Genomic DNA, 17,356 nt, shown 5'->3' on the forward strand with positions numbered 1-17,356 from the left:
TTAACTGTAAATCTCAGTACTCCCATCTGCATCCAGCTGAGTTCCCTTCCCAATCCACATTTCCCTGGGCAACTTTTCCCAGTGCCTCCCCTATCCCACCCTTCTGGAGAGACACGGCCCACCCTGCTCTCGCCAAAACCCCCCGTAACCCCCTTCTTCTGAATGGAGAATCTGCAGCATGAACGTTTCTGTTATCCACCCAATAATAACCTTTTTGTCACTTACACCATCTCTGGGCGTGCAAAGAGCCTGGCTGCCAAAAATCCAAGTATCCTGGGGAGGGGTGCATGCAGGAGCCATTTGAGAACCTTGGAAATACTGCAGGAAAAATCCTTTTTAATCCACAGCTGGAGAGCAATGGATGCCAAATGGATGATAACGATTGCCAGGTTTTTAATGTCAAGTCAGTTTACAGTCCAAACGGTTAAGGAATCATTATTGGCCAAACCCACTTTGTCTCCTCTGTCAGCGAGCTCAGGTTTGGGCACTGCAAGTTAGAGCTTCATTTCTTTCCCACCTCAGGCTTGAAATCCTGCTCTGTGAAGCTGGGCGAGGGCCACCACAGGCTCCCTTCCCCAGCACCGTTCAGGGTTTCCCTGCCACATCAACAATAAAAAGAAAAAAAAGTGCAAGTACAGTCTCTGTGTTATTTCTGGCAGTTGATATTGTAAATTTTATAATAATCTAGATGATGGAACATTGCAGAAATAATACTGTATTTACAAGCCCAGGGTAAATACTTTTCCAAAGAGACTTTCTCTGAACCCAAGCTGTAAAAAAATGTTGCAGTTTAAGCTATGGCTTCAATTCAGCCTGAAATGCAAACCATACGTACAGCTCTGCTTTGCCAATCTGACATACTGACAGTACAGCACGTCTTCGCTACAAATTAGATCCATTTCCCACCGGACAAGCTACAGGCAAAACCCACAAAAAGGCTTAAGAGAGGTACTGCTTGTTCCAGGATGCCAATAAGTAAATAATATATATCCTTGCTCATCAGAGGGACATACAGCACAGCCCAGGCTCCCAAAGGCACAGTGGAGATCCTGTTCAGCCTGGTCACTCGGGGATAAAACTTTCTAAGTGTGGTTGGGAGGGTTTTATCTTTGACATTGTATTCCCGGGACGCTTGAACCTTGGCAGAATTTGAAGCAGAGAAGCCTGTTTTCAATTTCTTTTCAAAGTGCATCAAATTGGCTTTGTTGAGCTTGAAAGAAAAGAAAACCCCAAACTTCATTATCCAAGAATGTAAGAAACAGCCCAAAAAACTAGAAATATGCCATGGAAATACGTGGCCTTTAAAAGAGGAATTGATCCCTGCCTTTCTCTGGCATCCAAAGGAGTGCTCCTGCCCCTGCATCGGCACTGCCAGACCCCTCCAGCAGTAAATCCCACCGTCCCAAAGAGGTGCCCAAGGGAGCCAGGATGGCTCAGCCACAGCCATGTCCCTCTTGGCCACTTGCCTGCCCTAGGTTCCCAAGCTCAGAGGATTTTGACAAAGGTCGCCAGTGAGCAGGTTAAAAGTAGGTATATGCATTTGTCTGGATACACACCATGCGGGGTATATTTTGCACGGGGGTGAAACACACAGAGCTGTACTTACCCTCCCAGCACTGTGCTCTCTGCCTGCCCGATGAACCGCAAAACTGCCTGGGCAGCAGGAGACGCAGCCCGGCGTGACCAATTTTAACAAAGAGTGCTTGAAAAGCAACTGGGAAACCTCCTCTGGCTGCCCCCCACCTCCGGGAATGTCTCCAGAGCCTTGTGCCCAACACGTGGTGCTCACAGCAGCTCCCGGCACATCAGGAAGGCTGAAAGTGGGTATGTCAACCAGACCCGGGAGGGAAACAGCCTCTTCTTTTTGGTATTGTCCAGGAGTCTTTTGGCTTGTTAAGGGCATGGCACATGGGTTAAGCTCACTGCTGGGGGCCGTGCTGAGGATGTGGAAGGAGACAAAACCCCTCCACCCCCAGAGTGACTCTGGGCAAGCCTGATCAGAAGGAAATCCTTGGCAGCGTCTGTTGCCCATCATTCAAGTGCTTAAGTCCCTTCCTATATCATCCTGTTCGGGGAAGATAGATGGCTCGCAGAGTGGGAATTTGCTAAAGACTGCTATTAAATGATGACTGCCAGCCTCAAAGGTAGCCCCGGCTCAGAGCAGCTGCCCAGCAAGTCAGGTCTGCTGTGTTCCCCCAGCACATGGGTACAGCAGCAGGTCCCAGCACCACCCACTTGCATCCACATCGCCATGGGGCTCAAAGAATGGACAGCCCTTCATCTGCCCTCATGATCCATCAAAGTGGCCGTAATTCCTAGCAGACAGGCACCAGCTTTGTGTCTGGGGTTGTTTCCGCCAGGGCTGCAGTTTTTTTCCTCCAAAATGCACTTCAAGGGGGGAGAACCATGACCCCACTGCATTTCAGCACCCTGAGGATGCCCTGAAGGCCACCTTGCTTGATGACAGGGCAGGGATGCCTGCCTGCCTGCTCAAGGTGTCCCTGCAGACCGGCTTCCATCTGTTGCTCCTGGGAAGCTCAAGCCAGGCGCTGAGGAGGTGGGAAGGGGGATTGTGCTCCCCACAGACTGGATGCAAGGGAGTCACGGCAAATGCTGGGTCAGCTGAAGCCCACAAGACGGAAATGTGACACATCATCACATGGTGCTGGGTCCTTCCCTGCAGAGTCAGCAAAGTCCTTGTAGCTGGCACACAAACCTTCCCACCAGCATGTCCAAAACCAAACCAGAAAATGACCAAGTTAAATTGCCCTGGACAAAACTTTAAAACATGCTGTACTTTGTTAAATTTTGGACAGTCTGCAAAGCTTCTGCCTCAAGGGGATAATTTATAGTCTAACTGTGAGACAAGCGTGCTTTGCACTAGCATAGGTCAACACTCCAGCAGCAGCATAAAGGGATGAAACAGTGTTGACACTGTTCACTCTGAGCACTGACTTTAAAGGGATGGTGCCAACATGCTTGCTTTAACTTCTAAAATAATGTTGCCTTCACAGTTCTTCCCAGTTATTGCTAGAGCCTTGGGGCAACAAACTATAAAAGCCTTGAAACTCTCAAGCTCCACAGCCTCTCTCTAGCAATAACCTGGAGTGCCTTTGACTCTAGGCCCTGCGTCAGTCCCTTGAGCTTTTTGCTTCTTGGGAATGAGACATCCCATTTCTTGCTCGATCCCCGCCCCCCCAGAACTACTATTTTCTGGTTTTGGGAGGCCCCTCGTGCTGGAGGTGCTTCTCTGCCTTGGCTCTTCTCACACATCCTGTCATCCAAAAGGCCATTTTGAACAGAATGTTCAGTAGGTGCTGGAAACTGCTCTGCGTAACAAGAAAATCCCAGCACTTGTACCTAATAGTGCCATTCCCATTGCACTGGCTGGTCCCAGCTGAGTTACAGACCAAAGAAGTACAGCCAAAACACAGGCTTGCAAAACCCCCAGGAGTATCCTGCAAGAGCAGCAAGGCTCCCAGCATCCCAAATGCCTCTGTTCAGCATCTTTAGGGAGGCCCTGGGGCAGGAGACAGAGGACACCATGGAGAAGATGGATGGCCATCACCGGGTGGAGAACACTGCACTACGGGGTGCAGCTGATGCAGTCAAGGGTAGGGCTGCTTCTTGGGGGGACCCAGAGAAGACACACACCACGTCCTGTACCTGGGATGGACTAAAGCCCTGCGTACCAGTGGAGACTTGCTCTTCTGGTGACAACACTGTCCTTACCCCTAAATTGTGTGATTTTTCACTGAGAAAAAGGAAAGATTCATAATTCTCCTTGCTCCCACTGTGAAAATCTTTTGGCTTGCAAGAAGTTAATATTCAGCTCTGTGAAGGATGGACAGGGCACTTTTCATCCCGACGCTGTGTACAGCGCGGCTCAGGACCTCTCCAGTTTAATCCCAGAAGTCAACACAAAGCTCCACAAAAATAAACAGTCTCCAGGATGCCATACTTCTTTTGCTTAAAGTAAGCAAACTAAAAGCTTTCAGATGCCTCATCCTTCTTCTACTTAATTTCAGAGTCACAGCTTTTACCGCAGACTCTTGAACTTAGCTGGATCTTCTATTTCTTGGAGACACATCTCCTAAGAGATTGCTGGTGGTCTTTCAGGACATGTCACCGAGACGCACGGGTCTGCTGCCATTTACATATGCAAACTTCTGCAATACTTTTCACCACTAAAAGCCTTATATTAAGTGATATCAGCCTGCACCCAAACCATCCACGTCACTGCAGACCCAAAACAGCACCTCATGTTCACAGGAGACAGTGAGGGTCTGAGCAGTCCTGAATGCACGACTCTTCCTGCTACCATCACGGGACAACGGAGGTCCTTCTCATCTTCCCTCCTCTCTGTCTGCTTGTTTCTCTAACCCTCACACCTACGTGAGAGCAGCACAACCTAGAAATGCTGGCAGGGACGTCAAGGAGGGAGAGCAGCGATTTTGGGCAGCCGTTGCTCCCCCACTCCCTCCGCTGCTGTGCAGGATCCCGCCAGGTTTCCCTTTTCCCCCTCCCCTCGTCCCAGTTTCCCAGCCAGCCTGTTGCACTCAGCTCCAGAAGTTTTCAGAGCAGCTTTCCCATCTGCCTGCTGAAACAGCAAGAAGGGGGCCCCTTCCCCGGCGAAACAGATGTGGCTCGCCTTTGTGCAACATCTGTGCCTCATGCCCCCGTTCATTTTGAACAGTCTGGCCTTTGTTTGTGAGGGGTTGTGCAGGGGATGCTTTGGAGGAGGGCAGCAGCCTGCAGCCCGTGGGCTGAACTCCTTCCCTTCAAGCCCCCCACACAAACTGCCTCGAAATGCCTGGGTTTCTTCTGATGAAAAACAATATGTTTTTTTTCCTGTGGCATTCAGGAATTGACAGTCCCACTCCTCAGCATTTCAGTTCCAGCCACAGACAGTGGCTCACACTGACAATTCCTCTGGGATTCCCAAACCCAGGGAAGTAAGATCTGGAACCTGGGAGCCACCACAGATCGCCTTCCTCACAACCCCCCTCGCCCCAGTAGCTTCTCTCACTGTACCTCTGGGCTGCTCACCAGCTTTGTCTTGGCATCCCCTGTGGGGTTGCACTGCTTCAGCTCCTCTACTTACAACAGCAGCAAAGAGCAGAAGTGCTAGAAAGCCACATCTTTTTTGCAACATATTCTGGGCTGCATTTAATATGGGGAGGAATACATTAAAAAAAAATCAAATTTCCTCTCGCTCCTGATGAATTTACCAATCCTGCTGATGAGTGCCTGAAAAGCTGCTAAAACTCTCTTACACATTTTGGCACTCAGTCCCATTTTATTTATTTTACTGGGGGTCATGTTTTTCCTATACTTAGGGGAAGGGGGATTTTGATCCACTTATTTTCAGTTTTCATTTCTAACCAGTGGACCAGCACCAGGGAGCAGAAGCACTTGCTCAGTGCCCAGTGGGGGCTCACAAAACCGGCTCTGGGGTGCTGGTGAGGGGCAGCACTGGATTCCCTTGTTGGCGTTTCAGCAGAGGTTGCCCAAGTCAGCCGGTTGGGTTTCCCTGAGCTGGCTGTCAGGTTTTACCCTTCCTGGAGAGCAGGAAAGTGCATTCGTGGGATTCCAAAGGGGAGGGAGGAGGAGGACAGCAGGGCCTTTCAGCCCTGCGGGCTTTCTTCAAAACAGAATTGTTCATCCAAACCCTGGCCTCAGCTGCAGAAAGGTAACCCCTTTTTCCTCTGGTTAAGCCATTGCTTCTTAAAGAGAAAAAAAGGGGAAGAGAGCTGCTCACTGTTCAGCTCTGAGTGCTGCCTGTGCTCCGCAGACCCCGTCTTGGGCAAAGCCTGCCAGCAGCCGCCCTCCAACCCACTTGTGCTTCTCCCAGCAAACCCCATGGAGCAAGCAAACAGAGCAAACGTGGCACAAGCACTGGTGCAGTCTGGGTCCCAAAAAAAGGAGCTTTACCTTCAGGGCAAGGCAAATAGCTGCAGGCAGACTGGAGTTATTGAGTGTTTGAAACAGAAGGGGTAATTAAGGCGTTTGGCATCAATGCCAGAGGATTAATAAAGTGTAATCAGTCCCTCTTATTTACTGCCTCATACTAGGCGAATGACAGAGCAGTTGGAAATTACTTGCTGGCGGATTTTGAAACCAGAAGAAAGAAGATGTTTCTGCAATGCAGTCATCCCCCAGCACTCACTGCTCCGGCAGGTCGGGCACATACAGCGGCCGGACCCAACAAGCAGCCAGCTGCAAGCGTACACTCGGTACTAACAGCAAAGCTCACACCTGGGATCTCTCTGGCTTTCTGCAATGGTCACCCTCCTAGTGATTTTGCAAGAAGTCAAAAATCAGCTTATTTCACTCAGCAGTTTGCTGCAAATGAAGCAACAAGACAATAAGCTTAGGGCACAGCCTGAATTTATTCCTCTTGACTGTCACTGCCCTGCCTACAGGTGAGCGGTGCCCAGATCAGACCCGGATTACAGGTGAAATCAAAGCAATCAATACAGGAGCTCACAAAGGGGAAAGGACTGCAGAACCAGACCTTCCCTTGCCAAGGCAAAATTGAAATCCTGGCAAAAACTGAATACCCCGCTCTCGCAGGGGAGACCACACCAGGCACCTGGCACAGGCTACATACTCTTTGAAAGGCTTCATAGTGAAGGCTCGTATGGGAAAGTGTTACTGCAGATGAAAGGCTGGTGTGGAGAGGGCTGCCTTGCTTTTTTCTTTGACACAGAGGAGTTACCTCCAACCCCAAAATGGGTGACACAAGCCCCAGTCTTGTCTATTTTTCCTACTGTTGAAGTGCATTAATTAAGAAACTCAAAACAGCCTATGCAAACTGTAGGATGGAAAGTATAAAGCACAACATCAGTGTCCCCCATACACACATACACACTCTGGTACAAGGCTGGCACGACCACATTAGTACCCCTGGCCCCATGGGATGCACTGGCTCCCAGAGTTGCTCTAAGTCATCACCAGACTTTTGAGGACAAAAACATTTCAGTGACACAGATGACACCAAAGCAATCCCTACCCCGCATGTGTTTTGCAAAGGCAGAGGTGGCAGAGCAGACAATGAGCCCCCCACCCCAGTGTGAATCCCCCTGGTGATGCCCCGGCTGTCCCCTGGCAGGACAGCAATGACGGGGAGCAGTGGGGGCTCCATCCCAGCTCAGCTGGCTCATGCTTGCTCATATGGGTCTGGAAACCGGTTGCCAAGAGATGTCCCAAACTTGAGCACAAAAACTAGACAACATGAAAAACGACCCTAAGGTTTGGAACATGCTGCAGATGCAGGGGAATCTGCTATTGCTAGAGAAACATGCCATTTCTCGGGGCGGTGGGGGGGGGGGGGCATTTTCCCTTGCCAAACTGGCCGTTTTTGTGATTTTTTGTTGAAAGCGCTGTGCTTTGTGAGGACCAAATGGAAAGCACAGAGGGTCTTTTCATGCTCTCCGAGTCTATCTGCCCTTTGCTGCCTTTGCCCCATGCTCTTCGCCTGCCTGAAGCAATGTGACCCAGACTCTTAAAAAAATGTGGATTTCACCTCCCTGGCCGATAGCAGTGCCTTTAGCTACAGCAGCTCCAGGTACTGCCTTTATGGGCATCCTTGCAATCTGCTTTGTCCACCCCTAGTGCTATTAAGGACAGACACATGCGGGAGTGGGTCCATGCCTCGCTTGCCTCACCATGCCCCTACCCGCTGGACTTGCACCCAGGATGGAGACAACCAAGACACAGCCTCTCACCTCGCCCCATGGGGTTGGTGTCCCTGAGCAGACTCAGCATTGCTTCCCACCACCAACTCGGTAAGAAAACCCTTAAATCCTACCATGTCTCGCAGCACCAGCCGATGTGCTCCTCCTCGTGTGCTTCACCACCCGTGGGTGACACGGCAGGTGGTCACCTCCTGAGCTGGGCACTAGCCACCTGCAACGCTTCCATGCAACGCCAGGAACCCACACAAAATACAAAAATAAAAAAAATAACAATGATAAAAAAAGTCCTCCAACAACTAATCAGCCTGCCTCCTCTCCCTGAGCCATTAACCATGACAGGGCACTGTCACCCAGGGGCGCCCCTCCAGGCTCTCCACAATCCCTGCTGCTGGATTCTGCATTGCCAGGGGCTGCCGGGTCCTTGCCACGACACAGCTGGTGGGTGACTCTAGTCCCCCCCCCCCGCCGCGGCGGGAGGACACCCGTCAAACTTCAGCTGCAGTTTTCAAACTCTGCCTCATCCCAGACCCACCTCCCTGTGGGGAGGGGAGCAGAGAGGCTGGGAAGGGGGGAACAGGCATTTGAAGAGTCTCTTTTTCACAATAAAAGCCCTTCTTGCTGCTTTTTTTTCATTTTTTTTAATACCAAGGACCGGTTTGAGCCAGGACGCACAGGTAAAGGAGGCTGAGGGCACGCGTGCTCCTCCCAAGCTCATCTGTGCCCAGTGACCCCAGTGCCAGACAAGCAGAGGGAGAGGCAGAGCCCCAGGGACCACGTCAGCCCCGGAGCTGGGAAAACAAACCATAGGTCTGCTCATGGATGCTCGAGAAAATGCCCTTTGCAGGTTTTTATTAACATTGCTTTGCCTTTCAGTAACAGTCCATCAAAGAGGTGTGCCACATCAGTGCCTGGAGCGGGTGCAGCCCTGGGAGAAGATTTCTTATCCTCTTAAAAGGCATTAATGCATTAAAAACATTTTTAGGGTGCTCGGGTGCCTGCTTTTCCGGGGCACACAGTGCCTGCAGGCGTCCAGGAGAGGGGTGACCCCAAGGGCAGGGGGAAGGAGACCCTTGCACCTACCAGCACCACATGGCAGGTCTGCAGCATGGTGAGCCCCACAGTGCCCAGCCAATGCAGGCTCCCCCAGCACACGGGTGTGGGGTGCATCCTAAACACCGTTTCCTCAGACCTCTGGGAGAAGAGGGACTGGAGGCATCATTTCAGAAAGCAGCACACTTCACCACCTCTCCACGGCCAAGCAGGGCATACAGACAGCTATCCGGATGCAAAGTGCTTTTTTTCCTTCATATAACTTTTCCCCTCCAGCGCCGGGCTATGGCCAAGCAAAACCCATCTGTCCCCCACTGTGCCAGAAGATGCCATCACCTGCCTCAGCCCCAGCCCCTGCCAGCCCAGCCTGGGGACAAGAGGAAACCCTCTGTCTCAGGCGTGAGGGGTTTCCAGCTCTCCAACCTGTGCAACTAACTCGGCCAGAAAACTGTAAATCAAATGGGGCTGATCAATGTTATTCATTACTGATATTTGCATTTTTAAAAGTCCGACAAAGGCACAGTACAAATTATTGTGAGGGACACTGAAGACATGATAGTCTAAAATGAGAAGAGGATGAGGCTTAAGGAAAGTTGGCTAAGTGACTTGACCAAGGCAGCATGGGTGTGCAGTGGCAGAGCACAGGAGGAGGCTCCTGTGTCCCTGAGTCCTGCTTTAGCTCACTGACTGTGCATGGTCCTACAGTGACATTTCATGTGATCAGCACAAGCAAAGACTTCAACACAATGCTTTGCCCAGCATGGGCTTCTGCTAGTCCCAGTACCCCAGTTCCTTCACACCCCCTTGGTTCGTCAAGTGCCTTCACACCCCTTCCGTTGCTACTCAAAACTATATCTAAGAAAAGAAGTGGATTGAAGGTTACACACAAAAGCAGTGAGTCTGATTTCAGCTTCAGCACATGCACCTCCTTGCCACCCTTGGGTGGAAGAAAGGAGTATGGAAACCAAGCCCTGGGCCCCCCAGTTGCTGCCACCAAGCTCACTGACCCCCCTAGCTGTCACCACAGTGTTGGACACATCACATTTTCCTTGAGGCCAGTCCCCTGGGGCAGCTAATAACCTAATATTTCTAATATAATTAGTAATATTAGGTAATTAGCAATAACCTAGTATTAGTCTCGGTGCAAAGATGGATCGAGCCTGTGGCTGCTGGGCAGGCAGCAGCCAAGTGCCAGAGGAGGGATCTGCAGGACTCCCAAGGTTGAACCCTGCACATCACGACTCATCGGTGGCGTCTCATTTCGGAAGCGTTTGCTTTCATCTTCCTTTCTTAATTTTGAAATGATTCAATTTATATGCAATTTTCTGTCAAAATGATTCCTGTCAGTGCAGCGGCATTGCAAGCCTTGACTGACAGGCCAGGCGCTCCGGCTGGTCTCTCTGGATTGCCTCTCCGTACAAATAACTGTTTAAAATGCACGCCTGACATTTGAGGAATTTACCATCAGAAACAGGCATGGATGGCTGCTGTGGGAGGCAGACTTAAGGGATCAGTGGCCAAACCGGTATGATAAATCCACCGAGCCTCGAAACAAACACTCCGATCTCAGCATTTTGAAATTTCAATTTGATTTCTGCTTCCCTCCTTCCCCTGGAGAAGTTTTTTAATGATGTTCACAGTGCAAAAATCAGATTAAAAATGCAGCAAGACCTGAGAACCAAGTGCGTTATGAGCCTGTTTCCTGAGGAGGCCCAGGAGCTCCCTCCAAATCCCAGCGTAGGCCATTCCTACGTTGTACCTAAGCTGGGTAGTCCCGAGCCCGTCGGCGCAGTCCCAGCCCCCATCAGTAGCATCCTTGCTACCTCATTCTGGAAAACCAGTGATTACCTGAGTAGTGGAAACTGCTTTCCTTGTCTCTTTTTCCTTTTCTATCCCCTGACCACCTCTGTTCATGTTCTCACAGCCATGCCTACAGCTTGAAACAGAGCTTGCTCACTCATTCACAGATTTCCCTGAGGTTTCCCTGATTTTAGCTGAGGCCAGTCCTTCTATCAGACCAATGCCACCTCTGCAGGATGAGGGACGGTCCCCACTCCAAGAAACTCCCGTGTGGTGTAGGCAGCAAAGGGAGACAGAGGAGAGCAGGAAGGTGGGACTGCCCCCAGCTTACAGGCCAAATACGAGCCTCCAAAACAATCAGGTTTCATATTAGGGTCTCGGGCCAGATGACCTACGGTTTCCAATATCAAAGATCTCCTGAGCCTGCCCCCTCTCACCTTACACTTAGGCAAGAGGAAAAGCTGTTTAGTCCTCCTTGCAAGGCACAGGGCAGCAGCAAGACGGGCTCCCCTGAGGCTCACACTAGACCATACAGATATTTTCTCAATTTGCTGGTATCACCAGGCAGATACGGCTTAGCCAGAAGCAAGTATTCTGAAGTAGAAGAGCTGAGACCCCTCTCTGAGGGAAAAGCAGCAGCGCTGAAGAGCCTAAAGAAACCGACGGAGAGCAAAGGTGGCCATGGGCCCTGGTGTACCCGCAGCAGCACAGGGACCTCTGTGCTTCCCAAAGTGCCACCACTGTAGGCATTAGCAAAAGCTTCTGATATAACCCTGCTTCCATTTCATGGACTGACTCACCTTTCCCCTTGCTTGTCCTCATAGAGAAATACCTGTTACAAAAGGATGGAAATAGGCCAATTGATTTTTTTTTTTTTCCCCAAAAATATTTTGTCTTTCCCTTTCTGTCCTGGTGGACCTGCATTCATTTCTCCCTTGAGAGCTAAAGACAGGCAGCAGAGAGCGGACAGATTTCAAGAGCTGACAAAGCACAGAATGCTATTCCGCCTCCAAGAAAGTAAAGTTGAAGGAGTTTTTTCTCCCTTTTACAAAACTGTGAAGCTTTAATGGGTTTGAGGAACTATGAATATGACTTTCCACATATGCCAAGATAATTATAAGCTTGAATGGATTTCTGAGACCCCAAACCCTACCCAGATAAATCACTGCCTGTCAACCACTGATTACAAACGAGCCGCTCAGAAAGCCTTCGAATTTCTCTTCTTTTCCCCACTATCTCCTTTATCTGTTGGTAATGGGCCTCAACGCTTTACTAAGGAATAGGCTATAGAGGACACCCTGATACTTCAGCCTTCCTTTGCAGCAGCTGTGAAAAAGATGGGAAATTAAGGCTATAAGGATCAAGCAGAATGGGGACAGAGCTGGGCTTCTGCTCAGTGCTGTGGCTCTGGGTCTGGTGCTGGAGCTCAGAAGACGCAGAGAAGCAGACAAGCTGCAAAATTGAGTTTTGCATCTGATTTCAGTGTGACACATTCCTGTGCCCCGCTTCCCCAGCCACTGCCCCCAAAGGGGACAAGCCCCAAGTCCCTAAGGCAGAGAAAACGTGGGTGATTTCTTTCACTGCATTGTGTGTGGGAACAGACTTTTATCTCTCGGGTTTTCTTCATTGTTCACATGGAAATAAGCCCACCCAGGTCACTTACAGAACACACTGAATTTTCATAAATATGCTGAAGAAGTTGCACACCCCCAATCTGATAATTAGAGTAAATTAATGCTGTCAGGATGCCTTTGTCACCATTTGTCTGACTCAAGACAAAAAGCAGGGGGTCACATCCTGAAGGGAGAGAAATCCTTTATAAGCAGCATTTAAGATGCCAGAGAAAACAGTAACATCTGCAGAGGAATCACACATTCCCTGAGCACATGGGCTTTATGCCTCCCACAAATACCTATTGTGTCCTTGCTATCATGACTCAAACACAAGTATATAGAGGAAGGGACAAAGAGTTATTAAGTCCTTCAGAGGTGATTACTCATTTCTCCTGCTTACATTTTAGATAAACGTTACAAACTCTGGATCGCTTGTCAGACTGAAACATTGCTTTTGCAGGACATGAACTGTGATGATTCAAATGAGTTAGGGTTTTTTTTAATTTTTTAATTTCTCAAGTATATTTTTAAAGCTCTCCCATCTTCAGCCAGAAATAGTTCTTACCACCCATGTCCGGTGTCCAAAAGATTTATTGTGTTATTAGAGAAGCAACCGTTTCCTTAGCCTGCTCCCCCCAAAAAAGGCAGCTTTTATGATCACTCTGCACCGCCGAAGAGTCTGTCCTCCACCAGCTTTTGGAAATGACTGAACTCCAGTCTAGTATGAGAACAGACGGTTGCTGAGAGCCCACCTGTGTCATGACAGCCCGAGCCCATAGAAGAGGGTGAACCCACCGGAGCGGCATGCCAAGGGTGCCCTGTAGGACACCCATCCCCCTGGGTTCCCTCACTCCCAGCAGCTGCTATAGCAGCTTGAACTTTGACACTGAGTTTCCACCTGTATCTCATCCTAGACACCTCTGTCCTCTTCAGGGTCCATCCTTCCTGAGGCAGAGACTCCCACTCTCTCAATAAAAGATTTATTTTTTCCTCCACTCTTTCTCCCTTCTAAATACAAACCCCAGCACTCGGATGAATCAGAAACACCATTTTCTTGGACCATGACCATGTAAATCAAGGATTCAGATTGCTCTTTATTATTTACTATCCCCCTAATCCTACACCATCTGCAAACTTTACTAGCAAATAAATACATGTGTGTGTCTGTGTATCCTTAACTTGATCACTGTTTAAAAATACTGGATGTTGGATGAAGAACAATTCCACCCCACAGCGTAAAAAAGCTTTAGTACCGATGTCTCAATTTGAGATCTGTTATTGAGATAGATTCTCATCTAATATGTAAAGCAGTCCCTCTAAATGATACACTTTTCAAAATCAAAATGGCATATGGTGCTGTGCTTGTTGCCTTGGAGACACCCAAATGTGCCCTGCCAGCACAGATGCCATGGTCTTCTCAGGAAGGTAATGAGTTTGTCTGACCAGGAAATCACGTTAGCTGGTCATCGTTACACTCTGCTCCTTGCTCCTTCTTGATGAAGACTTTGTTTAGCCATCCATCCGTGCTACCACATTCATAGAAAGTGGATAGGAAAAGCCACAGATAAGCCTGGGAAAACTCCACTGGAAAATACATAGCATCACAGAAAAAAAAAATCCTGAGCAGTTGCAAAATTACAGCTCAAATTATTTGGACTTAGAGGGGCTAAGAATTAGCATTGGTGGTTCAGAGAGCTGCTTGGCTCATTCCCTTGGCCTCTTGAGCATGAGTTGCCCAAGCTCATCTTGGGAGGTGCTTTGGGAAAGGCGGGGAGCTGTGGTGGGGCTCTGCAGGGGACAGCCCAGCTCCTCCCCACCTGCTCTCGAACCTCACAGGCAGATCTAGGGTGAATGCAGGTTTCCCTGCACCATCCACAAGTCTGTGCATGGCTTAAAACTGGAGTTGGACGGCTTTTAGGAAGCCTGAAAGGGAGTGTGAACGGTGCCGGGCAGGAGCACAGAGCGGCGCTGCCTGCAATTCACGTTGGCACAGGAGTGGTGAGGTTTGCATGAGTGCTGCATGCCCTGGCTCCCTGCAGAGCATGACTGTGACTCTCTCTGAGACATTTCCAGAGATGGGAAAACTTGATTCCTACCTCTGCACATGAACACGCCAGACGCCGGGGGCAGATCCTGCCGTGCTGGATTCTCTGCGGATGTGCCAGTGTCCCAAGACCAGGGGGCATCAAGCTAAACTGTTACTTCATTTCCCTCGGAGCATCTCAGCAAACCTCCAGCTCTAACCTGCGGGACTGGACAGAAACAAGGAAAAAATGAACACAAGCTGATGCACAGAACATTTCCCCCTCAAAAGAAAGAGAGAGAAAACAAGACAGAAGCAATCTGTTTCTTTTCCTCGAAGAAGTTATTGGCATATGCTTGAGTTGGGTCCACAAAGACACTGTATTGGCTGTTGTAAGGGACAAGCCCCAAGTGACTGTACTGTGAGCCCAGACCACGCCTGGGGACCAGGGGTTTTCCTAACTACTGATGACCCAAGAGAGCCATGGTCATTAACTCAATGAGCTGCCTATTGGGCAGGAGGTCTGGACCCCTTGGAGAGGGGGGATCCATATGTATTGAGACCCCAAATATAAACCATTTGACCGAAAGTTTGCAGAAGGCTGCTTGTCTTCAATTAATGTATAATAGGTGTTTAGTCCCTCAACAGCCTTCCATGATGTTATTAATTGCTAACCCTGATAGCATGACTTCCCTGATTTGGGGCCTGCCTGATTCTTTGAAACTATATGCAGTACAACAAGACCATTTGCAGGATGCATGACCCCCATGCGGAGGGAGATAGGCACAAGGAGGAGGACCCATGACTTGAGGAGAGTAGCCCAAGAGCTAATAAATTATGGTAGAAGGATGGGGATCACAGGGGGAGCTACAAAATCAAAGTCCACTGTGCAGAGAGTGAAACAGCGGGAAAATCAACTCCTCTGTGAGCCTCAGGGGCAAAGAGAAACCTATTGTGGACTGAGGGAATCGAAAAGGGGATTCCCCAGAATTTAGTGGACAGTATGCCTACTGTGGCCTTAGAAAAAAGCTCATTTTATCATGGAAAGTAACCGATGCACACAGGAAGGATCACCAAATTCATACCCAGTGGATTGTCCCACCCTATTAATTGCTGTTTGTCTTTATGTACATATTTTACAGGTTGTCAGAAGCCTACCATGGGACTTATGTTTTTGGTTAATGAGTGGGTGATTATTTGCATTGTTCATCTGACTAGGCCTGGCTTTGTTCTTTACCAGGGAAAGATGGTGTGGGAGAAGTTTATATTCTTACTTTGTGGATGTATAATCTTGTCTAAATCAACTGGGGCTTTGGATAACCAACCCAACTTGGCATGGGAACTGATTACTGGTTTTATCCAAATCTGGAACTAAACAGACCAAGGTCTTTGTGTGGACCTCCCCATGTCTGCATCAGTGGATCTTAAATTTGCCATCATTTGTTTAAAGTTCTCACAAATTTTAAATTTGAAGCTAGAAATGTTAAACCAGAAATGTATTCGAAATACACACAGGAAGGGAAAATGTTTGTAGGGAGCTGACTCATCCTCATTCCAAGAATATAGCAGGACAACTTGGTACATACTGTCTCCAGTGATCTATTGATTTCCAATGAACACGACCTGGAGCAACATGTGGAGTGCTACCTGTTGGAAGCAACAGCTCTGCAAGGGGACTACAAATGCCATCCTTGCAGCCCGAAAGAACTGGACATTGTGTCCCTGGGGTGAGAGACTGAAAGAGTTAATGCATGTCTCAAACACTGTGGCTGCCCAGGAAGGCTGAGCCTCGGGTAAGGGGTGGCCTGGCCCCGTCCACGAGGGGCTCTTGGCACGCAGGTGGGGCCTTGCTGGGCAAGGCTACTTGCCACCTACGGCCAGAGGTTGTGCAGAGTTTATTTGAGGAAGGGGCTCACAACCACCCCAAAGACCCTTCGCAACCACCCCCCCCACACACAGTGGTGCCTGCGCAGAAGGTTGAGAGTTCCAGAAGGTCCCGAGGGATGTGACTGGTGCAGTCAAAAGGCGGGAACTATCTTTTTAGACTAGATATTAGGAAGTATTTCTTTACAGAATGGGTAGTTAGGTGTTGGAATGGGCTGCCCAGGGAGGTGCGCAGTCCCCATCCCTGGAGGTGTTCAAGAGGCGGGTTGACATAGCACTTAGGGATATGGTGTAGTTGGGAACTGTCAGTGCTAGGTTAACAGTTGGACTAGATGATCTTCAAGGTCCTTTCCAACCTAGATGATTCTGTGATTCTGCAACAGGCACAAACCCAAGGAGCCAGTTTCATGCCTGCCACCAGCGGATTGCCATGGCAGCCACCATCATCGCTAGATCCAAGGGTGGTGATACTTTTCTCTCCCCCTCCCTCTCTTTCTTCCCCTCTTTCTCTTTCTCTTTTATCTTAAAGTGTTAAAGGGTTAAAAGGTCCATCTTGTTTCCCACAAAGCAGTATAGCTTTTGTAGTTACAACTGTGATTGTGCCAACACTTACAGTCCATTTAAGTTGATGTTTGTGTAGGACTTTGAGCGGTCTTGGTCCACATAGTTTCGGCTGGGATAGAGATAATTTTCTTGAGCTGGGAGAGAGCACAGCCAGAGCGCCCAACCTGGATGTTGGTCAGGATAGAGTTAACTTTCTTTGAGCTGGGAGAATGCACAGCCAGAGTGCCGGACTCTGATTGGCCGTTGGAGTAGTCCATCTCTTGTGATGTCATGCCCAGTATATAAAGGAGGCGGGTTCTCTCTCGCTTTGGTTCTGCCAGGATCGCTGCATTGTGCATTACCCATTTGGACCGCCTGTTGTTACTGTTGTTTTGTTACCATCATTAAACTGGTGTTTTGTTTCAAACTATGAGTTCTTCCTTTTTGTGCCCCCCCTCCCGCCAATTTTGCTGGGTGGGGGAAAGGGTGAGCGACTGGCTGCGTGGTATTGGGCTCCTGGCCAAGCTCAAACCAGAACAAGGAGTCACTCCTCCCCTCTCCCCACAGGTGGAAGGTGACACCCAGGAGGTGAACATTGCTTGTAATCTTGTACTGAATTGGATGAGATGTCACCAGGAGGTAGAGATCCCTTGTAATCTTGTACATTGGTGGGACCCCCCCACCTCATGGTGAACCCCTGCACCACAAATATAACGTCCCATTAGCCCTGGGTTGGTGTGTTC

This window comes from Strix aluco, chromosome 1, assembly GCF_031877795.1.
Source record: "Strix aluco isolate bStrAlu1 chromosome 1, bStrAlu1.hap1, whole genome shotgun sequence".
In the NCBI taxonomy this organism is placed as follows: domain Eukaryota; kingdom Metazoa; phylum Chordata; class Aves; order Strigiformes; family Strigidae; genus Strix; species Strix aluco.